The 25,937-nt window shown below is 42.4% G+C and overlaps 1 protein-coding gene across 6 annotated transcripts in view; it reads left to right on the top strand.

Moving 5' to 3' along the window:
• The window catches only part of LOC124425560 (uncharacterized protein DDB_G0286105-like), an 88,556-nt gene that overhangs the window by 53,140 nt on the left and 9,479 nt on the right, over nucleotides 1-25,937 (top strand). For 2 of the 6 annotated variants that reach the window (XM_046966066.1, XM_046966068.1), the window contains exon 4: nucleotides 15,049-15,110. The exons of 3 other annotated variants lie outside the window; for them this stretch is intronic. The gene's annotated coding sequence lies outside the window, so the exon portion shown is untranslated. Of the gene's footprint in view, nucleotides 1-15,048; nucleotides 15,111-15,209; nucleotides 15,327-25,937 lie in introns of those variants that run through there. One more of the 6 variants, XM_046966069.1, reaches the window with a different exon arrangement.

The raw sequence follows: 25,937 nt of genomic DNA, 5'->3' as shown, positions 1-25,937 counted from the left end.
CGAGCTCGCTCGACAAATGCCTTTCCTCTTTCCTCCTCTTCCTCTACGTCCCTCACCATCCATCCTCCTGCCGTTTTCTATCGAACGGCCGATGCACGCGTCGATGCGCGTCCTTCCGAGCGGATCCGACAGCATGTCGTGAATTTTACATATCAATGGGTGCACGCCCGTCGTATCCAACGTCGCAACGATTTCCCAAAAGCGTATCCTTCTTTCTCGAAATAACGATAGCCAGAACACTTTTCTAACGGATCGTGTTCAGAATTGTAAATGTAAATTTTGTTACCTTCGATTTTACGAATCAACCATATCTATCAATATTAATAAAATTTATCACGAGTAAAATGTACATAATTTAAATCATAGTATAATATATATATATATATATATATATATATATATATAATATGAAATAATTGATACTTGTACATACGCGATCTTGATAATTTCATTGAAAGATAATATCTTATCGGTATAAAATAAATTTATCGTTCATTTTATTTTTTCTTATAGTAGCCAAATAGATCTCGAAAGTTTTACAGGGACATGTGAAAAAGATAATGATTATATGTATGTGCATGTGCATGTGCATGTGTGAAATTTGTGTAATACATATACACACAAGCTTACCGAGCATTCCGTATAAAATAATCTTTTTCCGCGATCGAGGACTCGAGCCGGACATGTGAAAGAATGACAGATGTCACGTTCTCGCATATTTCCAAACTCCCTATCTCACACTCTAGTTCTTTCTTATTCTTTCTTTTCTTATGCATCGTACCTTTTTTTTACACACACAGAGAGAGAGAGAGAGAGAGAGAGAGGAAGGTAGATAGATAGGTAAAGATGAAACTTGCTCGTTTCACTATAGATATGCATGTATATGCATGCATGTGTATAAAGGTGGGAAAGAGAAAAAGAGAAAGAGGAAAAGAAAGAGAGAGAAAAAGAGAGAGAGAGAGAGAGAGAAGTAAATAAAAAGAAAGAAAGATAGATTGGATATTATTGGGGAAATAAACAGAGAGAAAGAGAGAGAGAGAGAATTTTAAAATAGCAATGAAAAATCATTTGCAGTGTAGATAATCGAACCTTCGGCACAGTAATTATTATTATTATTATTATTATTATTATTATTATTATTATTATTATTATTATTATTATTATTATTATTATTATTATTATTATTATTATTTTTATCATCATCATCATCATCATCATCATCATCATTATCATTATCATTATCATTATCATCATCATCATCATCATCATCATCACCACTATAATTTGCGTTGCAAATTAATATGGAACGAAAAAGAAAAAAAACCGCATCTTTTACTATATATGAAAGAATAATGACGTTACGAAAATATGAGATACCTATAAAATTTCTATAACTTTGTGCCACGTTATCGCGTGTTTGTTTGATGAATTTCCTTTCGTATCGAAAATAATGATCAACTGTAATTAGCCCACACGTGATATCATTAGAATCAAAATTCATATTCTTTTATGAGCGATATAAGATGCGTCATTTGATAATGATTTAACAATGACATTGAATATACTTTGATTAAATTTCGATTTAAATTTGATTGAATTTTGGAAGAAGAACTTGAAAGAAATAAGACGCAACAAGTTTATCGATTTATCGAGCTTCGATAAATTGAGATTGAATTTGACGATGAAAAAAATAAAAAAATCTATAAGCCTTACGCTCTAAGCTTCAAAAAAAAAAGTAAGATAGAAAGAGAGAAAGAGAGAGAGATAGAGAGAGAGTGAGAGAGAGAGAGAGAGAGAGAGAGAGCTAGAGAGATAGAGACAGACTGGAAAAACAGTCGCGAATATTCGTTGGTAATGAGACCGGTACGAATAGGACGTAGGACATAGGACGAGCGACGCGGACGAGAAGAAGGGTAGATGACAGGAGACGAATTAGCCCCGCGAATTAGCGTCCGCATATTTTTGCGAAAACGAGATAATGCAAAAAAGCGTGCGCTGGCCGGTCCGGGCTCGCACGGACGTCAGGCTGCCGATGGTGGTGGGCGAAAAGGAGGAGGAAGAGGAGGAGGAAAAGGGGGGTGGACGGTGGCCGCGGGATGAAAGAGGGAAAGGAGGTGCTACACGTTGAGGGTGGAGGGCGTGGCCAGGCGGCCTCTGCCAGCTTTCGAGCGAGAAAGAGAAAGAGGAGACGCGTTTCCGTGGTACCAGAACCTACGAGAGAACGAAGGGAAAGAGATAGAGAATGTGTGTGAGAGCGAGAGAAAGAGAGAGAAAGAGAGAAAGAGAGAAAGAGACAGAAAGAGGGTAGAAGAGAAAGGGGAAGAGAAAGAGAGAGAGAGAGAGAGAGAGAGAGAGAAAGAGAGAGGGAGAGAGAGAAAGAGAAAGAGAGAGAGAGAGAGAGTGATGCTAATATGGAGAACGAGAGAGACGAAGAGAAAAAGTTATAGATGCACATAGGTAGGTAGGTAGCTACGTACGTACTCACGTACATAGACAGGTACACATAAATGTAGATGCGCCGATGTTAGCACGCGTGTGCCGACAATGCATGCTTGCGCGCGCGCGTGCTCGTGTGCACGCGTACGGTGCGCGCGGCGCTTAACTATAGCTGACGGTGGCCCGTGGGGCAACCAAGGGGGGTAGGGTGGGACAAAGGGGTAAAAATCATTGCGCGGTCCAGCCTCGAGGCTGATCGATGGTTGCTGCACACTCACCCCTTCACTCACCCTTGCACTCGGCCCTGCAACCATCAGCCACCTCGCGGCCTCCTCCTCCTCCTCCTCCACCTCTTGCCATCCGGCAGCCTCCTCTTCCGCCTCCTCACCTCCTCCTCACCCTCACCCTCTTTCACCCCCCGCGGACACATTCACTGATCCCTGGGTCTCACTGACTGGCCAGACAAAAAATGGCCGGTTCGAAGCCCATTCGCCGCTTCTACCCAGGCTGACGTCGGGTGTTTGATGACCTCTGGGGTGGCGGCCGCGAGAGAGAGAAAGAGAGAGAGAGAGAGAGAGAGAGAGCAAGAGGGAGGTCGAAAGGGAGAGAGGAGGGCGAGCACCGACGTCCGGAAAACCACCCCCGCCAGCACCCACCCTACCTACCACCCTACAAAGGGTGGACCATGGGAGGGAATCGATGACGGTGGATGATTTTACGTATAACGCTCTCGCGTCGCTCGGCTCTGCCCTCTTTTCACGGTTTCGGGAGAATCGCGACTCGCGTTTTTACACTCGCCTGCGTCTGATCATCTCGCGAAAATTAGATTCTAATTTAATCCCTTTATATTATCAGGGAACATTCTTCTATCATGCGTGGTACATTTTCGGCGCCATCGATTGCTATCATCAATCGATCGTCGGATTTGAGGAGAACACTTCAAGAGAAATTCGCATTTCTTGTCTCCTCTTCGTCGATATCGATCTCGAGTTTAGGGCAAACACCGTGAGAAAAGGATCGGAGATAATCGACTGAAAAGGTAAGGATCGACAATCTTTCGTCGTTCGTTGGTATTAAATCAATGAATGAAAATGATCGTAAGCGAATGATGAAAACCATTTTTGTTCTTTCTCTCTTTTCTATCTTTCGCCGTCGAATGTTTATTTACGTTTAAATTATAATATTTCGGTGTTATAATGGACAACACGAAAATAAATCGTTTCATCGTATTCAGCGATGAATTCCCAGGCAATATATCAACCGCAGCTGATAAATTATCACGACAAATTATCTCTGTCTCTCTTTCTCTTTCTCTTTCTCTCTTTATCTCTCTCGTCCATTATTCGAGCACCGAACGATCGCGTAATTATATAATTGCGTACTTATCGTTCATCATAAAGTTCAATGCCGCAGATACATTCGATAACATGATATCGATCTGTATTTCGATATCAGTCATTTTTAAAGTACGCAAGAAGAATTTGTCGATAGGTCTATATCAAATATCATTGAATAAGAATCCTGCATTAGAAAATAAAGAAATCTTGATAATCATAAACAAGGATTATCTTGGACAAGAGGAAGTCGTGATCGGATCGCAAAAGGATTTATCGCGTGTATACCGAACCGATCACGAGCTTTTAAGTTCGAACGTGGTCGGCAACTCTGAGAGTAGGTGGGGATATAAGTGTAGGTTGGAGGTGGAGGAAAAGGAGGTAGAGGAGGTGGAGGACGGTTTCCGTGCTCGAACCAGAGAAGTTCAACGCCAATGACACGTCGTCGTGCCGCGTTAATGATCTACCCGGCTCGGCCCCGTCGTCTCTCGAGTCGATCCTTAGGTTTCACACCCCCGGAGACAAAACAGGCCACCCCCCCGCTCACCGAGGCGTCCTAAACGGATGCGTGTATGATAGAATTTCTTCCGTCATTAAGAAATCCTTACAATGGATACGGGTTTCTAAGCGCGGCCAAACAAGTGTCGTCCGTATGAAGACACGTTAGGCGATCTTGAATCAACGTAGACAGTGGACAAAATTTTATCAGCGTGGCGCCGCGAGCTGCCGCGAAAGTACCGTTAGTGGTCCAACCCCACCTCGTCGATCCGTACACCCCCTTGATACGTACACCCTCTCTCTCTCTCTCTCTCTCTTTCTCTGTTTCTTTCTGTCTTTCTCTCTCTCTCTCTCTCTCTCTCTATCACTCTTTCGCAGGCTTTCTCTTTCTCTCTACTTCTATTCGTCGTGTCTATTGAAGTGACTGTAAACGCGACTCGTAAATATTCCTCGCACTTTGCGCTCCAGATCCGTCAGCTTTCTTCATCCACCATTCTCTGGTAAGCCTTTCTACCCATCCCTTCGACGACGTTGTCGTCGTCGTCGTCGTCGTCGTCGTCGTCGTCGTCGTCGTCGTCGTCGTCGTTGCCAAGCTATTGCTTCTTCTTCTTCTCGGGAGCGTAACTTGCACTCTTTTCCCTCTCTTTTTTTTTTCGCTTTCTCCATCTCGTTCGTTCGCGGAAGAACCTTCCTCAATAGACACGAATCTTTTGCGCGTCTACGTGGACCCTCCGGATGGTAGGGAGAGCCGTATACCATCATCGTTATGCACCGACTTCTATAGAGAAAAAGGTGGATTCTTCGATTTTCCGGTAAAACCAGCTTCTCCCACCTTCCCTTGCTTCTCCTTGTTCTCTGTCTTCCGTTTCTTCTTTGAACGAATTTTCTATACATTCGCTTGGGTCGTTCGTAAGAATACTATTTTCCAAAACAATGACCATTCTCCCGCCTCCTTTCAACATTTTCAACATATCGTCCTAACGAAAAAAAAAAAAAAAAAAAAAAAAAAAAGAAAAAGAGAAAAAGTAGACCACGATGCGAATCCTCGCGTCATGAAACCTGCAAGTGTAGAGTATCAATCTTTTTGAATGGCCGAGAATCGTTACGCTTAGGCGACGCTCATCGTCGACTACTCTGGATCCTACGATTTATCGTTTGAAGACCAATTTCTATCGTGGGCAGATAGTAAGGGAGAAAAAGAGGACGAAAAAGAGAGAGAGAAAGAGAGAGAGAGAGAGAGAAGAAATGAGAAAAAAAAGAGAGAAATATAAGAGAAAAGTAGGGAGGAGGAGCAGTACACCCAGGCACACTCGTACGAATACGCGGTAAAAGAGAACGAAAGAGAGAAAAAGAGAAAGAGATAGACGGAGAAAGGGAGAGATGGACGGGCAACTCCATCCCTGCCTAACCTACCCCAATCGAGGGCTTACGTTGGAAAGCTTGCACGACAGCGTAGGCAGTAACAGGAGAATCATCGAAAAGCCTGGCGCTTTGCTAGTTGCTGCTGCTGCTGCTGCTGCTGCTACTGCTGCTGTTGCTGCTGTTGCTGTTGCTAGTGATGCAGGGTGAACGAGCTACGAATAGACGGAAAAGGGAGTAAAAATCATTGAAAAGCGATGACTGCGGCCCGACGCCGGCAGAGTGGATCATCGAATGACCAGAGCCACCCCTGTGCCTACTTCTACCGACCGCCCTCGTGTGGACTCCGCTTTCATGATATCTACTGGAAATTAGCCAACTGGCTAACGACCAAATAGGAGTCTCGTGCCACTCCTCCACCTCCCCGGCCTTCGCCCTTTCCATCCTCACCCTTTTGCCCTCTTGTGTCTTTCTTCCTCTCCCTCTCCCTATCTCTCACCCTCCCTCCCATCCTCCCTCCCATCCTCCCTCCCTCTCCCCCAATCTCTCTCTCTCTCCCTCTCTCTCTCTCTATCTCTCTCAATGTCTCCCTTTTTCTCTGTCCATCTTCTGCCCTCGCTCGCTCTCGGTATATCTCTCGAAAGCTCGCTCGAGGCTACAATCGGCCGATCGTTTGTTCACTCCTCGCTTCCACATATTTATTTCCCGGCTTTCCTCCAGCTGAGTGCCGTTCGATGATTCAAGTTTGGGATGCAATGGATTTCGAGTCATCGGCTCCAAATCGGCCGTGAATGCGTTGTCCTCGCCGGAGAACTCGTTTTAAGAGATCGATCACCGATAGATGAACAATTGTCGATTTGCCAAGGAGTTGGTTTCGTTTTATTTTTCATCGTTCGTTTAGGATAATGTGTAAACTCGAAAATTCGCTCGAAGAATTCGACTTCTCGATGCTCGAGGCAATCCATAGACTACTATCTTACGAGCTCGAAAGGAAACGTCCGACTATAGAGGCCATTCCACGCAAAGCCGGAAGGTAGGATGAGACACGGGAACAAAAGTTTCGCGATTCGTGATAGAATGATAGACGTTTGTTCGGGAAAGAAAAATGCAAGATTCGCTGCAGTCACGAAATGGCAAATTGGAGTTGAAACTTCCCTTGTACGGGTTTGGGGTAGGTTGGGTTAAGGCGGGCTTGTAGTAGCGAAGAGCTAAAAGAGAAAAGGGTGAGAGAGAAAGGGAGAGGAAGAGGGAGAGAGAGAGAGAGAGAGAGAGAGTAAGAGAAAGATAGTCGTATTCTACTATGGAAAATACTATATGAGGGTAAAAGCAGTGGGCAATCGGGTTTCGTCTCTGCGAGGATTCTAAATAAGCGCTTAATTACGTTCTAATATCGTTGATAAGGACATGTATACGTGTCACCATTTTTACTAGATAGTTTAAATATATCGAAGATACCTGTTTTCTTTCTTCGAAGAAAGAATGACCAATTGATATAATGAAAAATTATCAGAATATCAGATAGCTTCTTTTCTCGATCAGCCGACAAAACTTATGATACTTGCTTGTGTATTAAAATGATAGAACAGTTCGAACGAATTCGTGGCCCAAGTACGAGCTTTCTCGCATAACCTTAAAAAATCTTAATGCGGTTTTCGGCTTCCTGTCGGAGGTAAAGTTTAAATTACACACGGATAAGAGGGAAGGAGGGTAGGACAAAAGTGTATATATAGTATGTGTATGTGGAGAGAGAGAGAGAGAGAGAGAGAGAGAGGGTAAGACCAGGGCTTTGGAAGATACACGAACCGTGGGTTCACGTGGTTCGAATGGGGTGTGGGCCGTGCGTGCGAACGCCCGAATGGAACACATGCAAGCTTTGATAAGCTTTAGGAATACATATACGTAGTGCCGAGCCATTCGAACCTCGCGCTTCACGGTTCGCATAATATTACGTAACGCGCGCGATTCACTGCTTTCCTTTTCACCTGCTTTCCAGGATCCACACAACCCCAGCCTGAGAGTCGACTTTTGCGTTATGGAAAAGATGGAAAAATAATATTCGATTGGTCGTCCCAAATTATCAGATTTTCTTTGGAAAAGAACCTTGTTTGGATATCTTCAGAAATTCCAAATCATCTTGTTCTTGTTTCTGTATTAAAATATTCGTAAAGTTTATTTAGTAAATATATATATATATATATATTTTCGTACATCTTATTGCTCATCATTTAATGATAAATTTTAACAATATTGGGAAATAAAAAACTATCGATTCGACATCAATAGGAAAAAAATGTTTCCTTACGTAGGATATCTCGGATCACTGACATCTCTTTTGAAATAAGGGTTGCACCGAGCAACTAAGGCGTACCAGAAGGGGCAGATTGAGAAAGAGATAGAGAAAGAGAGAGAGAGGGAGAGAGAGAGAGAGAGAGAGAGAGAGAGGATATGATTCCAAAGGCAGCGAGCGAGGTCTCCCTCGAAGTAAAGATCCTTAAAGGAGGGATCCCACTGCTTATTTATTTCTCTATTTGAATTTTATTATCTTGTTCCGCCGTCATGGATTCCCGGTTTACCTCCCGTTTTCTTTAACGCATAGGATAAGAACGCTTCCGCAAACGTTACGGCGCACATGTCATTCGAGAGAAAATCTTCTTTCCTGGCTTTTCTTTTCTTCTCTCCTCATTCTTTAAAGCTTTTTGATAACAATAAAAGAGAATACCGATTGTTGATAAATTTTCGTCTTTTACAAAATACGTATATTTCGTGAAAAAGAATAGTAAGGAGATAATACGAGAATAATGTCATTTATTTAGAGTGCACAAAATAATTAACGTACACTCCTATTGTTGAGGATGTAAAATGTTCGTACTCGTATAATTCGAAATAATTTAATGAGATAAAGTAAAACAGTCTATAAGAATGAAAGATATTTAAAAAAGAAAAAATGAAATAAAATGAATAGAGTATTATACCTAATAAAGTTACGAGATACAGAGCTTTAGCACAGATGCGGAATCTAATAAAGATGATCTCACAATAAAAGAGATCTGTAAGAGAGACAGAGATAAAGAGGAGAGAAAGGGAAGGACAGGGACACGCACGTCGTAGTTCGACGAGAGAAATAAAAGTGTGCTTGACGCGGTATGGATATAAGTTTCGAAGGTCCTCGAAAACGGCGTTCGCGCACACATGAGGTTTGCCAAATTGCCGTGTAGAAAAAGTTCTCTTTAAACGTCCCGCGCTCTCCATTCGCTACTTCCCCCTTTACTCCTCCTTTTTATCCATTTCATCCTCCTCTATCTCTCCTCTGCCTCTTCCTCGACTATCTATGTGCCACCAACGTGTTCTCCACGTCGTCAAGCTTTTACCGTTTTTCGGACACGGAAAACGTGTGTGGTAACGCGAATACGTGCTATCTACGTACCGGTAGAATCTGCCGAAAGGTATCTCTAACATAGCCTTCAATGTGCTCGTACGCATTGACGTACTTTCGACTCGTCTATCCTGACCCTTCGACCATTCCTCTCTTTTTCTCTCTTTCTCTCTCTCTCTCTCTCTCTCTCTCTCTCTCCATCTCTTTCTATCTATCTATCTATCTCTCGTTCTTTGTCTTTCTTTCATGGAATCGGGCTTATCGATTGCCGATTCCACTGACTGTTTTCTGCTTTTTCATCATGGAAGAAGGAACTTATATTTGTTGGTCAAATCGTTTTTCTAAAAAAGAGAAAAGAAAGAAAGGAAGAAAGAAAGAAAGAAAGAAAGAAAAAAAAAATATATATATATATATAACCACGAGGAATCTTTGAAGATTTTCATCTCCTTTCAAAATGTTAACCAGTACGTCTTTTTTGCTCGAGAAACAATCATACCTAAGTTTCTCTTAGCGCACTTCTTAATTACCCAGTACGACAGAATACCAAGCTTAACCTCGTCTCAGATTTATGGGTGCTTTAACCTTCTTCGTTCGTTCAAACCGAATTTCATCCTACTTAGCCACGTCGCTGGCTCGGGCACTCGTAAAAAATGCGAGCGAAAAGAAGGGTTCCAGTCTTTTTTCCCTCTCTCGAATCCTTCCGCTTATTTCTCCTTCTCTACCTCCCCACTCTTCCCCCCTCTACGTCCTCCTCCACCTCCTCTCCCTCCCCCCGACGCCCTTCGCCGTCTCAACTCTCCATACTTTGCCTTCCTTGCGAACATGACTTAAAGCGTATCGTCCTTCAGTCGAATGGAGTTTCGATGGGGTGATTTCGACGAATCGTTCGCTCGTTCGTTCGTTCGCAGACCGCTTGCGAGTCTCCGAACTTCGTCTCGATTCGATGCGTGCGCTCTTCGAGCGAGCGAGCGAGAGAGAGAGAGAGAGAGAGAGAGAGAGAGAGAGAGAGAAAGAGAGAGAGAGAGAGACGTTCGCTTTTCAGATCTCTCTTTCGCTCTCATCTCTCTCTTTTTGCAGTAGTCGAACTGTGCTCGTTTTATCGAATTTCATTAATACCGTTGATTCGTCTATGGCTGTGTGTGAGAGAGAGAGAGAGAGAGAGAGAGAAAAAAAAAAGCTTTGCAAATTAAACGTCCAGCTAAATTTCTAGTAGTATGTCGAGCAACGGTTCGCCAATTAATTCACGGTGAACTGTTCAAGACAAAGAGAATCTAAATAACGATAAGATTATAAAGTAATCATAATTGCATCGACGAAGATGAAATGGATGGAAAGAAAGGAAAAGATAAAGAATACGTTTCTTCGAGCAATCGTAATTTCCATCTAAGTGGAGATTCGTCGATATCGGATAGATATAACAGGAAACCTCCTGTACGACGAAAATAAAGCACTCAAGGAAAAACGTTGAAGCGGATCATCTTGGCGTACTTGTTAAGAGCGAGAAACAAACGAATTCTCGATTAGAAGTAACGCAAAGAGAAAGAGAAGACGATCGGAACGTGAGTAGATAAGAGCGAAAGAGAAAGAAAAAGAAAAAGAGAAAGAAAAAGAGAAAGAGAGAGAGAAAGAAAGAGAGAGAGAGAGAGAGTGAGAGAGAGAGACAGGAGTTCTGAGGAGTCGGTTGCCGACTCGACGACCTCAGCCAGCAGCCGAGAAGCAGTATAAGAAGGACAGAGAAGGAAAGAGTTAAGAGTCGGCTTGATGACGAGCGCTGTTGCGGAGCAGGAAACGAAAAGGGAGAAGATGGGAGTGGTGGTGAAGGAGGTGGTGGAGGTGGAGAAGGAGGAGGAGGTGGAAGAAGAGGAAAGGGGGTGGAGGGGGTGGAGTAGACTGGATGGAGGAGCCCACGTTGCAATGATATCGATTCCAATGCTTCTTACTAGACGTGGTTGGTTAGGGTGGGCAACCCCTTACTTTTTATCCCTTTTCCTCCGCCTTGCCTCCCTTCACCACCCTCCGACCGCGGTTCTCGTCTTTCTCTCCCGGCCTCGCCAACTCCTTCGATCCTCTCGCGATATTTTACTCGGTTATTTCTACTGGCCCCTCTCTCTCTCTCTCTCTCTCTCTCTCTCTCTCTCTCTCTTTCTTTGTCTTTCTCTCGATGTTTTTCTATCTTCATCCCTCCTATCTATATCTTCTTTTCACTCTTTGGAATCGCCCGCATTGCTTCAGATAGGCTCGTCATTTGAAGACGAAGGAAAATTATTCTTGTCGATCAGTTAGCCGGCCGGAACTAGTCAGAGATTATATGCCTTGTTATCCACGGACCAAACTCCTTATCCATTGTAACGGACATCTACTTTTAATCGACAAAAATTGCTGGATTTTCATTTTAACGTAAATCTCAATGCACTTAACGAATCGCGGACCTCGAATGAAAAATGAGAAGAAATAGGATGGTCTGGTAGTTAAAGGTAAAGAAGAACGATAAGGAGGGAAATAGATAGGTAGACGAAAAAAGGGAGAAAATGGAACAGAAAAGAAAATTGGAAGGAGGCAAGAGAATTCAATACATACGCGCACGTACATGAAAACACAGAAATGCTACACATATTCAGAAGATCCTCTGATTACTGCGAGTTCCGTCTTTCGCCGTCTGTCTTTTCGTCTTTCCCCGCTTCATCCACTTGACGAAACGGCTCGTCTCCATCCCTAACTCTTTCTCTCTCTTTCTCTCTCTCTCTTTCTTTTTCTTTTCGTCATCCTCCCTCTAGTGGCAAGCTCTCTTCGTTTAATTGATTTCTTAAGACCCGATGGGGGTTCGCGGATGTGACTCTGAGCGGATGCAGTTTTTCCCGCTTCTCTTCTCCCTTTTACTCTCTCTCTCTCTCTCTCTCTCTTTCTTTCCCTGTCTTTTTCTATCTCTGTCTCTGTCTCTCTCTCTCTCTCTCTCTCTTACTCTTATTCTACCATCCTTCGAATGTCTCCAGTACTCCCGGATTTTCTTCCTCTCTCTTCCTCCTTTTTTTTCTCTCTAGACTACGAGGAGGAGAAGGCGGAGATGAGGGAAAAGAATACGAAGAACAGAGTCTGAAAGAGAAGAAATCGGAGATGGATGATGAGAGAAGGAGTAGTAGGGAGAAGATAGAGGCGGAGAAAAAGGAGGAGGTTGGACCCCGAGGGAGGGAGATGCAAGATATTGCAGCCCCGCGGGACACAGGGACGTAATCTCCACGACGGTGCCGGAGACGTATTACAATCCCGCGGTTCTCCAACTACGAAGTCACTCGGTTCCCGTGCATGAATGGCCCATTCTCCTTGGCCTGTCTCTAGGAAAGTCTCTATCTATTCCGATTACTGCTCCACCTTCCCTACCTCCATCTCCCTTTCTCTCTCCCTCTCTCTCTCTCTCTCTCTCTCTCTCTCTTTCTCTCGTATCCTCGAAAGCTTGGAACATCAGCCGAGTTTTACCCCGCTTTTTCACCTACCAACCTACGCCTCCGTCGACTCTACAGCCGGCGGCCTCGGAGAACAAAGATTTCATTTTTCACTGGCACCAGGGACCAAGGCGAGAGCCCGGGCTCAGGACAGCGCGGTGGAGGAACTCTTCTTGCGTTGCAGATTTCTTTCATTACTACTCTTAATCACGGTAACGTTCCACACAGTGGAGAGCTTCTATATCTATCTTTCTCTCACAGATTTCTTGCTGTGCCTTCTTTCTCAAATCGGGCCGGATGATCTTTTGAAGGAATCCTTCCTCGGCGTTATTACTCTGCCATAGTACTACTTTCGCATCGAGGTCAAAGCCGTTTCTAGTGGAGCAGAAAAGAAAGGAAGAGAAAGAAAGAGAGAAAAAGGGAGATAGAAAAAGTGTTCGAAAGAGCAGGAACTAGCTCGAGCCTACTGGTTCGAATGTGATTATCGATCGAGTTTCTTGCATGCTTGCTCGGAAGAGCCTTCCTTAAAAACATCCTCGCGGCACCCTTAGCACCCGGAGACCGTTAAAGAGTCTTTCTCGTTCTCAAGGATCGACGGCGACTCCCTCGGTTCATCTCTTCCTCCCTTCATCTTGTCGCCGTCGCCGTCGTCGTCGTCGTCGTCGTCGTCGTCGTCGTCGTCGTCGTCGTCGTCGTAGACGTATAGACGGCGAAGGGGTGCGAAATCGTACGAGCGTGTATACTGAGGAGGAATTGGAAGAGGACGAGGGCCAGGACGAGGGCCACGGTAAGCTAGAGAGAATCAGAACGAGAAAGAGAGGGTCAGGACGAGGGGGATCGGGAAAAGAGAACAAAGAGTGCAAGTATAAGGTGGACGGGGTTGGTGGAGGGGGATGTAGCCTCGACGTTCGTTCGGGGGTGGCGTTCGGGTGGGTGGTGCATATAAGATGGGCGACGTACAATGCACGCACCCTCGGCGCACTCGAGGCTCCTCAAGCAATACTCCTGAAGGGTGGAGTACGGAGGGAAGATTCCGAAAACTCGGCCGCTCAATACGTGCCTGTGTCGAGCCGGCTCACCCTTCGTATTTTCTTTCCTTATCCTTCTCGTCTGCCCTCTTTCCTTATACCAACTCTCGTCCTTTCCTTTTCCTTTTTTTTTTTCTTCTTTTTCTTTCTTCATCGGTCGTGTCGATCCACGAGCCAAGAGGAATTGCGTTTAACGCGCTAAAGAAAAACCATATCTTCTCGTCGATTAGACGATTTAAGATAAGAAAGACAACACTGTAATGATTAAGACGATCGGAAGGTACATTTACTACGTGTGATTTTCTTCTTCCTCAGGGATTTGAGCACCCCTTGTAAGGTGGATACACCGGTGACACTCCAATGTTCCTTGTGCGTTCTCCGTAGCGGCTGGTTGAAGCTCAAGTGGAGTCATCGCTTGTGAGAGTGCTTACCAGCCCAACGTCGTCGACATCGTCGTTCTACTCCTCCTTCTTCTCCTCTTCCTTCTCCTCCTTCTCTTTCTCTTCTTCTTCCTCCTTCACCTTCCAGAGCTCCATATCCGTCCTTCGTTCTGAAGGAGAAGACTCGAAGGCGAATCCTCGAGCAGCGAGGCATCGTCTACAACATTTGAGAGCGACATAAACCTTATTCTTACGCCACTTTACCACAAGATGCAGTCACGGGTAGGGTTCACCCTTGCCTCTAGCGTACCTACGCTATGATAATCCCTTCGTCCTAACGACGATGACGACGAGCTTTCAAGATTACACATAGACCGGCTAGTATTCCCTATACTATTCTCGTCTCGCATTGTGTCTCACTTGCATCGTCTTAAATTTTTTTATTTTTCTTTCCCTCTCTCTCTCTCTCTCTCTCTTTCTCTCTTTCACTCTCTCTTTTTTTTTCTTAGTAGAGTACATCTACGCATATAGATAGTACGACTCCTCGCGAGTCGACTTTTTCAACGTCTTTGACCTACTTCCACTCTTAATCATCGCTCACCGAACGGTTCCATTCTTCTGTTCTCCGTCGAGGAAAAACGAGGAGACGTTTCCATTCCTTGCGTTATCTTCGAAAGAAACAATCGCTTTTACTCAAGAGAATTCTAAAGCAATGCAGAATCTTCTTTCCTATTATTTGTATATACTTTTATAGATTTTCTCCTTTTTCTTTTTTTCTATTTTTTTTTTTTAAATTAGAGTAGACGTGAACTTGAAAAATATAAGACGTTTTTATCTTTTATTAGAAAATTTATGAAAATGACATGAAAAAACAAAAGATAACATTCCTCAATCTTTCGTCTTTTGCATTTGCATTTCCATGGAAAAAAATGAGAACATTGCGAAAGATTCAGGTGAGAAAAAGAAAAATAAAGAGCATAGTAATTCGTGTATTTCGTTTGTATAGGTTAGCAATTGTTGAGTTTCTTTAACCGTAGCAAAGGGGGTGGGGGGAAAAAAATAAACATTCTTTTATATCGCCGTCTCTTTCATTCGCTCACATCTCTTGTGTAATCTCAACTCGTAATGCAAGACTTGTATTACGACTGAAATGCTAAGAGCAAACGGTTTCTTTTCCTCTCTATGTACTTTTTTCTTCTTTAGGTTCAAACAAGCCGTTCGTTCCGTCGTGCTCGTCTCCGATGCAAAAAGAAATTTACTCGGTAGTAAGTACACTGTATGGAAAACGAAAAGAAGGAGGAGGAGGAGGAGGAGGAGGAGGAGGAGGAGGAGGAGGAGGAGGAGGAGGAGGAGGAGGAGGAGAAATTCGTCCTCCATCGGCGGAGTGCTACTTAGAGAAATCAGAGCGACGTACCATGATAGTGGCGGCACGTCGTCGTCGTCGTCGTCGTCGTCGTCGTCGTCGTCGTGCTACTTACGTCGTACGTAGAAAGAGAAGAAAAGGGAAGGGATGGAAAAAGAGATGGTGAAAAGAGGTAGAAAGGAGTAAGAAGAGGGGTAATGTCGACGGTACACTCGTACTCGTCATCAGAAGAGCTTTTCTTGTTCTTGATGCGCGTTGGACAATGGCGAGAAAACGTTCTCTCCCTCCCTCCGGCGCGCTACCTCGTTCCGCGTCTTTTGCCACCCACGCCCTCCACCCCCTGCCATCACCATCAACCACTGCTCGAGCTACTTGCGACGATAAGAGAGAGAGAGAGAGAGAGAGAGAAAGAGCGAGAGAAAGAGAAAAAGAAAGAGAAATAAAGAAAGAAAGAAAGAAAGAGAAAGAAAAAAAGAGAGAGAGAGAAAAAGAACGAGTCGGAGGAGGCTCGAGGAAAGAGGATGAGGCCTTTTCAATGTCCTCTTCTCCCTCGCTTCTCCTTAGACGCCTCATTCCTTCGCCTCCGCGCGATCCCTGAAGAAAAAGGCCGTGCACGAAAAAAAAAGGAAAAGAAACGGACAAAAGTAACCGAGCGCGCGTCGAGGCACTCGTCGGAGACGCGGATGACACGCGAGTTCCGGGTGCACTCTTTCGCCAAGAGAGTGAGAGAAAAGGAGGTTGATGGCAACCGTCGTGCTTTCGGGGTTGAAGATAGGGGGTGGTAGTGGGAGGGGGGAGGATAGAACGTGCTATATGCCTTCAGGAATTCAAGAAAGCGACGGCTTTCGTTGAATGCGTCGAGAAGGCATGCATTTTACCTCTTCTTCCCTCTTTTCTTTCCTCTCTTTCTCTTTCTCTCTCTCTCTCTCTCTCTTTCTTTTTCTCTTTCTCTTTCTCTCTCTCTCTCTTGCTTTTTCTTTCTTTCTCTCTTCTTGCTTTTCTTTTTTAGCTCCTTTCCGGCCGGAGGGCCGAGTGACGACGGCCGTGCTTGAAAGGGAAGAAAGGAGGAGAGAGTGCGAAAGAAAACGACGTAATATGCTCGAGTGGTGCGAAGTGACGATTGTCCCTTTCTTCGCGCACGAGGCGCGTCTTCCGACACCCCCAACCCTTACTATCCATCTCTTTTTCGTTCTCTGTTTCTCTCTTTCTTACGGTCCGGCAACTTTATTAGCCATCTTCGCCTCATTCCTTCATGCCTTCCTTCTTTCCTTCCTTCCTTTCTTTCTTTCTTTCTTTCTTTCTTTTCAATTTCCCCGAGTGAAGCATTCCTACTTAGGTACATCGTGTCGTACTCGCGTAAAGATATGAGAAACGTTGAATCAAGTGTCCCGAGATCTGCTCCTTCTTGCGTTAAGTATACTCGTGAGACCCTTTTTCCTTGTAAGACAACTTAATACATTTCGATTGTCCCGATTTTTTATAAATCAATATGGTTTATTCAATCTTCTTATCTATTACATTTTTATTATTTACATCGAAACTTCATAGATACAATATATACGCGCATATATAATAATATTACAACAGATCGTGTCAATAAGATTTTGTTATATTTTAGATCTTTTAGATTTTATATAACATTCATTTATATATAAAAAGAGACAGACAAAGAGAGAGAGAGAGAGAGAGAGAGAGAGAGAGAGAAAGAGAAAGAGTAAGGGAGATGGTGTGGGAGGGAGAAAAACGTGCTTATTATAAAATCCAGTATATAATATAATACATTTCTATAACAATTATGCACCGAGAGAGGTAATCTGCTGATGAAACGAATACTCGCTCACGCTTCTACGATCGTCAGGTATGCATGTTAGAATAGGAAACTCAGCAGGACACGCTTCCTACGAACAAGTCTATACATCATCTCTCTTTCCCTTTGGTCTCTTTAAAAACAATATAATTTTTTTTTTTTCTTTTTTGTTTGCGCGTCACGTAGGTGCTTCGAAGCGCGACAAATAGAGACAGGAAGCGCGTGTCCACTGGACCAGGTATCCTTACTGGAAGCTTCCACTTTCACGCAGAGGAAATGAGCTCTCGCTTCTTCCGTTCCTATACCTAGGGAAAAATGGTTACAAGGGTGCGTCGTACGACGACGCAAACGCACACGCGTGCGCGCACGTGCTATGTGCACATACACCTACATGTATGCACGCATACAACTCTCTTCGTAGACGCGAATAAAAAGCGAACGAAAATAGCCGATTCGCCCTGGTACGGCTCGAATTTTTCACTCGACCGGCCATATAAAATTACTTCGCTGCATTAAGCGAACTGACTAACTTTAAAATAACGCGAGCCTTGTGTATCGTATTTCGCGACAGAACGGAGGAAGAGAGATAGAGAAAGATAGAGAGAGAGAGAGAGAGAGAGAGAGAGAGAGAGAGAGAAGTGGGGGGTAAAATAGGTTGTAGCTAGAAAGCGTAGCGTGCATGTCCAGAAATAAAAAAAAAAAGAAAAGAAAAAGGAAAAAGGAAGGAACAAAAAATACATTAATATGTTTTGCGTTTCGTTTAAATAAAAATTGAAAGATGATCATGAGAAAAGGAAGAAAAGATGAACAAAATTATCAAACAAACTAGTCAAATATAAAAATGATTGGATGAAAATGAAAATGAAAATGAATAGGAAAGCAAAGAGAAAGAGAAAAAGATAAACGAAAGGGAGAAAAAAAAAGCGAGGGAAAAGATTTGAATAACATTTCTTTTCGATTTTTGGTCGAGATGAAGATCGATAGGCCTTATAGAGACCAGTACACGAAGCGTAGAAGAGAGAAAGAGAGAAAGAGAAAAAAGAGAGAAAGAGGGAAAGAAAGAAAGAGAGTAAAAGAGAGATAAAAAGAGTGGGGAAATGGTCAAGGGACCGATGAGTTCGACGGAGCGAGTAGACTTAACTGGAAGCTTCCACGTTCGTAGAGGAAACGCGTCCGTCCTTCCTTCCGTTCTTCCGTGTGTCAGAGAGAAAAGGGAGAAAGAGTGCGATGGATATCGAAAAGCATCGATGTGCATGTTGAAAGATCGGAAGAGAGTGGGAGAGATCGAAAGACAAAGGAGAAAGGGTCAGGTTGATGGTAGAGAAAGGGAAGGAGAAGGAAAAAATATTGTTGGTAGGAGAAACGTGTAAGAGAGAAAGAAAGAGAATGAGGGAGGGGATGAGGAACGATACCTGTGCGACTGTCTGTTGTCCGGATGTCCGTTGTTTTGTTACAATCACGTATCCGTATGGTTTTACGCGGCCCTATATCGACACGTTAGCGTCGTCGACACGTCGCCATCGTCATCGTCGTAGTCGTAGTCGTCTAACGCCAGGAACCGATCCAGGATGTGAGTCGTAACTGGGAGGATATGAGGAAAAGGCCGGGTGAGAGAGGATAGGTAATAGCGTTGATCAGAATGGGAGGACAGCTCGAGCTTGAGTGGCTCCCAGGAATGTATAGGTACGAAAGGTGTGGAACAATGTATTCCGCCCTTCCCAAACACGCGTCATTGTTTCGTGGAAACAGGAAATGATATATTAATTGATTCGTTTCTGTTTCTCTCTCTCTCTCTCTCTCTCTCTCTCTCTCTCTCTCCATATTCCTCTTTCTCTCTCTTTCTCTTTTTCATCTTTAATGATCACCATCATATCAGACAATTCAGTTTGAAGTCTATATGGGTCTAGTTTTTCCTGATTCTGGATAATAAACGATCTATGGATCCATGTAAATGTTCGAAAAATTGCGAGTTTATAGACTCTCTCTCTCTTTCTTTTTCTTTCTCTCTGTCTATCTCGATCTCTTCCTTTCTTTCCTTTTCAGTAGCTAGCCTGGGTTGATATCCATCAAAATCGAAAGAATCGAAAGTTTTTGTCGTTATGTTTGAATTATGGATCAATGAATGTGAGAATGAATGAGCGACAGTGATAAAATGGAGAAAAACGAGAAAAAAATGTTTCTACGTTACGATGATGAAGGAGAACGATAACGACGATGACAACATAAGCATACTCCATGAGTGTGCTTGCTTCGGGTTACCGCGTGATTCTCTCTCAGTCTATCTCTCATAAAATTATACATACCAATGCATGCACCTATGAATACTTTCTACTTTTGTCAATATTATTATGTCGCTTACTGTTTTGCGAAAGTTGCGTGCAAAAAGCATTTCTCGTATGGCAATACGAGAGTGAAGAACGTTTACATAAAGAATAAAGAGTATAGTATATTCAGTCACTCGAATATCTAATGGAGAAACATTTCAAAATTTTTTTCTTTTTTTTTTTCTTTTTTTTCTTTTTTTTTTTTACGTGAAGCATAACGAGAAGCATAACATCTTTTCGTTCGAAAGAAAATTAAATAAGAAACTCGTATCAGTCAACAAGAACTTTTTTGAGTGTTTGATTTTACAAAGGATATTTTAAAGACCCTTATCTACGATTCATAATAATCACGAAGATAAGCCGTTCCAATCGAACGGCAAAGACTTGTTACAATTTGAAGGAAAGATCGAGACACAAATAGAAATTGATAGAGAACGAAACTCATCTTACCTTCTTATGATGAGAAAACAAATCGTTCGCTTCGAGCAGCATTTCTTTTTCTTTTTTTCCTTCTTTTTTCACCGTGAGAGTATAACCCGAAAGAAGACCTCCTTGCGAATGATAATCCCTTGCCGAGGGAATAAAAGTATCGACAACGACGACGACGACGACGACGACGACGACGACGACGACGAAAGCTACAGACACTATTTTCTCCCCTTCGCTCGACGCAAACTTCCTTCCCTGGGCTTACTTATACTTTCAGACGATTATCGTCGGCGTCTACTTTCACGTCGTCTAATTGATCCGAGAGAAAAAGAGAAAGAGAGAGAGAGAGAGAGAGAGAGAGAGAGAGAGAGAGAAAGAGAGTAAGAGAGAAAGAGAGAGATAGAGAGAGAGAAACGCGAAAGGGGTCGTGAATTGACTCGATGAAATATTTAGTCGTTCACCGCTCGGGAGAGACTTTTTTCTTCGCATAATCGCTTATTCATGCGGTTTCCTTTAAATCTCAATAATCCATTGTTCGGCCACGCTTCTCTAAATATTAATTAAAAAATTATAGGACGAAGTTGTCCGGCTCATTACCGATTACGGTAAAAACGTGCTATCTTTTCTTTTAATAAAAGAATGAAAAAAAAATCGAGATAATGAAGAATCGATTAATTAAAATTAAATTCGAACGTTCTTATAATTCCTTTTTTTACGATATTAGATAAATGAAATGAACAAGAGGCAAAATCAGAAATATCAAAATAGAAAGGTATGAAGTCGCTAAATATAAAAGATACAAATATAGAAATAGGGTAAGAGATATACGAGAACGAGATATAGAGTGGGACAGAACGAAAGACAAGAGTATCGACAAGAGGATACTTCGTTTCCATCGTCGTAAACTGGACCAGAGGCAGAACTTAAGGCAGTAAAGGGCGGTCGTAATACACGTAAGCCGACATAACGAGCCGCTGTATCACATAACAAAGTATTATAAAAGCATTTTATTGTTTGCGGGGAAAAGCTCCGCTCGCCTACGGCTTTTGCATCCGCGAACATTCGAAACGTATTACGTGTTTATGCGTTCCTTCACGCTTCGAACTTTGTGACGACATGACGGCAACAATTTTCAACGAAAAGGAAAAATATAGATAGACAGATGAATATATTTACTACACGAGAGAAAGAGAGAGAGAGAGAGAGAGAGATGATCGAACTTACTCAGAATTTTCTACGAGTTCATTACTATATTTGGATTATTCAAATGAATAAGTTTAAATTTAGTTTTCATTATTTTTCTAAATAACTTATTAACGAAAAGACAAATATGCAATTTTGTAGTAATTAAATACAATTGCATTAACAACTCCACATTCTTCTCATATCGTATGAAAATAGAGAGACGAGAATCAACCCGGATAGAATGACCACAGATAATTTTCTTCGTCCGCGAGAGATAGATATGTTGTTAACGAACAACGTTGATCATCATAACGTAATTAATACCTTAAGTATAACATTTCCTTTTCTCTGTAACAATTGTAAAGAGAGAAAAAAAAACGAAACGTAACTTGAATAAAACATAATTGCTTCGTTCGAATTTCTTAAAAAATATATAATAAAAAGTCGACAATTTCTTGAAATGGATCTTTCCGTAGTCGTGGCAACGAGTATGCAAAAGGAAACGTCGGTTAATTAAAAAAGGTAACTTTTCTCTCTCTCTCTCTCTCTCTCTCTCTCTATCTATCTATCTATCTCTCTCTATCTCTTTCTATCTCTCTATTACTCTTACTCTTCGGTCTCTCTTCTCTCTTCGGTCAGGAGACGTAATATTAATTATAGCTAAACGCCGTAAAAGTTTCTCGTTGCGGCAGGCGGAAAGCAGGAGCGGCGTGCATCAAGACTTATTAAAGCGATCCTTAAAAAGAATCTCCATAAATTTCAAACGTATCGCGCATTCACGCTGGCAACTCGTCGGTTTCTTTTTAATAATACGACGACGAAGGAAAAGTAAAGTGCATGCGCACGGGACTCGAGTCTCTTTCTCTCTCTCTTTCTCTCTCTCTCTCTCTCTTTCTATATCTCTTTCTCTCAGTCTTTTACTCTCTCGTTTTCTCGTTCTCTCATTCTCTCTCTCTCTCTCTCTCTCTCTCTCTCTCTCTCTCTCGAGACACCGGGAAGATAAAATCCGTATGCAGTCGGCTCACCTATGCAAAAAGCGCGGTATTTAGCGAGACTCGCAAATATATACGCGAATACTCGCTAAAGGGTAAAAGGAGTCGTATCCGCCACGGAAACGCACAATGGCCCGCGCGCGCGCAATTACGAGCGCACACACGGCCTCGATGAGAGTGTAGGTGAATATATATATATATATATGTATACATACACATGCGTATCCTCTCATCTCTTTCTCTTTCTCTCTCTTATTCTCTCTCTCTCTCTCTCTCTCTCTCTCTCTCTCTCTCTCTCTCCTTCTATCTCCCTTTCCTTTTTCTCCCTCCCTTTCCTGTCTTCGACCTTTCTCTCTTTCTCTTCGTTACGTGAATCTGCAACAAGTTTGCCAGATAGTGTGTACGTACGTGTCTGTGTCTCTCTCCGTATCTGCGTGTATATGTGTACTTATTTATACGAGTCATATATACGTGATATATATATATATATATATATATATATATATACATATTTATATATATATATATATATCACGTAAGCACAGTTATGAGCGCAGCTAAGAACTGCTATCTCTACGATGGCGCTACTACTAATTAGGTAAATGCTCATTATTAATCAGTTAAGCTTTCGAATACGCACAGAAGTTAATGTTGTTGGCCTGGTAATTTTTGCACAGATGAATCGTATGTATAAAACAATATTCGGTCGATTGGATTTAACAAAAGTAACAAAAAAAAAAGAAACAAAAAAAAAAAAAAAAGAGAAAAAAAAAGAAAAAGGAAGAACGAAACGAGATTTCATAAGAATTTAGATTTATATCAAATGTTTTGTTAAAAATTGCTAAATAAATTATAGACATGATCGCTCGCACGGGAAAAAAAATCTATAAGACGAACGTGTAAGAAGACACCGAGAGATTTCTTCTTCTTCGTAGCAAGTGTCTTGACCAAGGAAGAAAAGGAAGGCCAAGGAGAAAAGTCCGACAAGTGGGTTCTCCTTGAGCAAGAGAAGCGATAGGGGTGAGAGCGGAGACTCGAAAGTGAGAGAGAGAGAGAGAGAGAGAGAAGATACGTGTACGTATATGTCTGTAAGAGAAAGAGAGCGAGCGCGAGCGTGCGAGAGAGAGGGAGTGAGAGAGAGAGAGAGGGAGAAAGGGAAGGCGAGATTATGGCTGCGAGCTTGCCGATAGACGATGGCCAGGGACGAAGAGGGGTAACTCAAGACAAGTCTAAGTGAGTCTTCCGGCCGACAGGCAATGATAGCCCTGAGAACTGAGCTGACCCCCGGATATGTGTTGCGCATATATGTGGGGACACAGAGACGCGGACGAGGTCTCAACGTGTCACAACATTTTCTTCGTCTCTCTCTCTCTCTCTCTCTCTCTCTCTCTCTCTATCTCTCTCTCTCTCTATCTCTCTCTCTTTCTCTCTTTCGACAATAGAACCTCTAATAGTTCATCTCATAAATCCTGGATCGTTCGATCGTAAAATTCTTGCATATATATTTAAAAAAGAAATTCTTTTTCTAAACCCGCATTTATATTTATCTCGTGTTAAATTCTTTAGTAGATTATTTTTAAATCGAAATTAATATTCAATATTCAATAATATATTAATATATAAAATGATACAAATCACGTGAATAATATACATACGTATTTATATTTGTATATATATTTTTACATGCGTAATAGTAGCCATATGTAAAAATCAAAACGTAAATTACGAAAGTATAATGGAACTCCTCTTACCTATCTTTTCTACCACCAAATAATTGCACGGAGTGCCTTCGCTAAGACATGGATTTACTAATTGTAAGTCGTCGTAAAAACAGAGTCCTTGAGATTTTAAACCGGAGGAACGATTAAGGTAAAGATAACCATTAGCCCGTGATTCTCTAACCTTATTTTAATCGGTCTACTTCGTAATTTTAATTTGCAACGACGACGTTGACGTGGTTCGTACGTGTCATTAATATCCCGTCTCGTAGGTAGGTCTCAACCATTTGCCGCGTCTTACTTACATTCGACTTAAACCTTAATGAGAGTTACACGATAAGTTCGTACACGAACTCGCTTAATGACGTCGAAGGTATCACTTTAAATAGGGAGAAAGAGGGCTAGGATAGCTTCCAAGAGGAAGGTACGAGCAAGCAGCTCTCTCTCTTTGAGCTACATAGTACACGTAGCACGAGAATGGATAGATGGATGGATAGGTAGATATACGGGGTGGATGAATGTGAAACGCGTTCTAAAGAAGTCATTTGTCTTCGTAGCCACTTTGCTTGTCAAATTGCCCGACCTATTATTAACCGCGTAACAAACATTAGACGTCGTCGGTCACGATTTAAAGGCACCTTGGCGTTTTAAGCCAATATCCTCTGGCACAAAGAACATTCACGTTCGATAAAGAATACTTTGGTCTTTTTCGTAAACTTCTAAACTTCCCCTAAAGATATTATATATTTCGTTCGGTCATTTAACAAAAAAAAAAAAAAAAAAAAAAGAAAAAAATTCCAAAATACATTAATGACATTTAATTCAAATGAACGTTTTGTTTATTCATTTACAAACGCGAAGAAAAATATGAAACACGGAAAGGGGTGTTGTCCTGTCTCTTTCTTATTTATTAATTCGGAAATACAGTAAATAATCGCACCATCGAGACCGGACGGCGATCGTGTCATAAATAGCCCTGGTACTTATAGTTCTTTTCAGGAGACGAGCTCCACTAACCACGTGGTGTTCTAGCAAAAGTTACGTCGTATATCGAAACAATTCGGCGAGAGTTAACTCGGGCCAATAATTCTTCTGTTCCCGCGATCATCCAGGTGTATCGCCTTCCGTACCATTGTCAACAAGTTCCGGATCTGAGATACCCGCCTACCTCGCTATCTCGGAATATTTTCATTCGGTCTCTCCGCTGACCGATCGCGACCAATTAATTACTTTTTTTTCTTTCTCTTTCCCTGTTTCATGTAGTACTGAACAATTCACTGTACTTTCGACAAAGCTTACTTTCTCTCTCTCTCTCTCTCTCTCTCTCTCTCTCTCTCTCTCTCTTTCTTTCTCTCTCAGTTTCCTCTATCTCTTCGAATCTCTATCGCGTCTTGTAATTCTTAATTTCCATAGTCGTTAAAAATCGTTCGCTAATTCGTTCGTATTATCATCGCACGCTATATTTTATCTCGAGAAGAATTGGCGTTCAATTAACGTACACATTCGTCTACAAACGATTTTGTTTTTCGATGAACGCTTAGACCGATAAGTCATAGATAACGAATTAACGTGAGTAACGACGAGACGAAGGTCATTGAGGAATAAACAGACGGAAGGACTATCGGCTGGACCATTGCCGGTAATGGTACGTTAGTGATAGTAGATAGGGTAATGTAGTAGTGGACGTAAGGATAGTAGTACTGGTGGTTGTAATGGTGCTGGTAGCGGTACTGGTAGTGGTGGTGGTGAGTACTTGAGAGAGCTCGCCGTTTCCCTTATTCCTTCAATCAACGTCAGCTGGGGAGGCGAGTCTAGTGTGTACCCTGAGCAAATACTCGCGTGCTCCGCACTAGAGCAGCATAGAGCTCAATGACTACATCATCCACGAAGGTGGTGGTTAGCTAGACGCGCCTTCGCTCCGCACCAGACAGTCATTGAAATCGATTCCTCCCGCGATATAAGCGACCGGCCCGTAAACAGTCGTTAAATCGTCATACGCTCGAATACATCCAAGCTTCCTCCAATTTCATCGTCATTTTTCTCGATGACCGATACAACTTCCGTTCCCCTTATTTCGCCGATATTATTCGACGAATCGTATGGTACTCGAAGTTTTTTTGATAGAATCCTCGGGAATATATATAGAAAGTATATCTCAATGTGAAAGAAATAAGAATGTAATATCACGATCAGCTCGAAATCGATTTCTCTCTTTCTATTTCTTTCTTAACTTATGAACGAGTATATAGATAGTCTATAAACTTTTGATTTTGT

The sequence above is a fragment of the Vespa crabro genome, chromosome 7, assembly GCF_910589235.1.
Source record: "Vespa crabro chromosome 7, iyVesCrab1.2, whole genome shotgun sequence".
Taxonomy (NCBI): Eukaryota; Metazoa; Arthropoda; class Insecta; order Hymenoptera; family Vespidae; genus Vespa; species Vespa crabro.
This window is presented reverse-complemented; position numbering and strand designations above follow the sequence as displayed.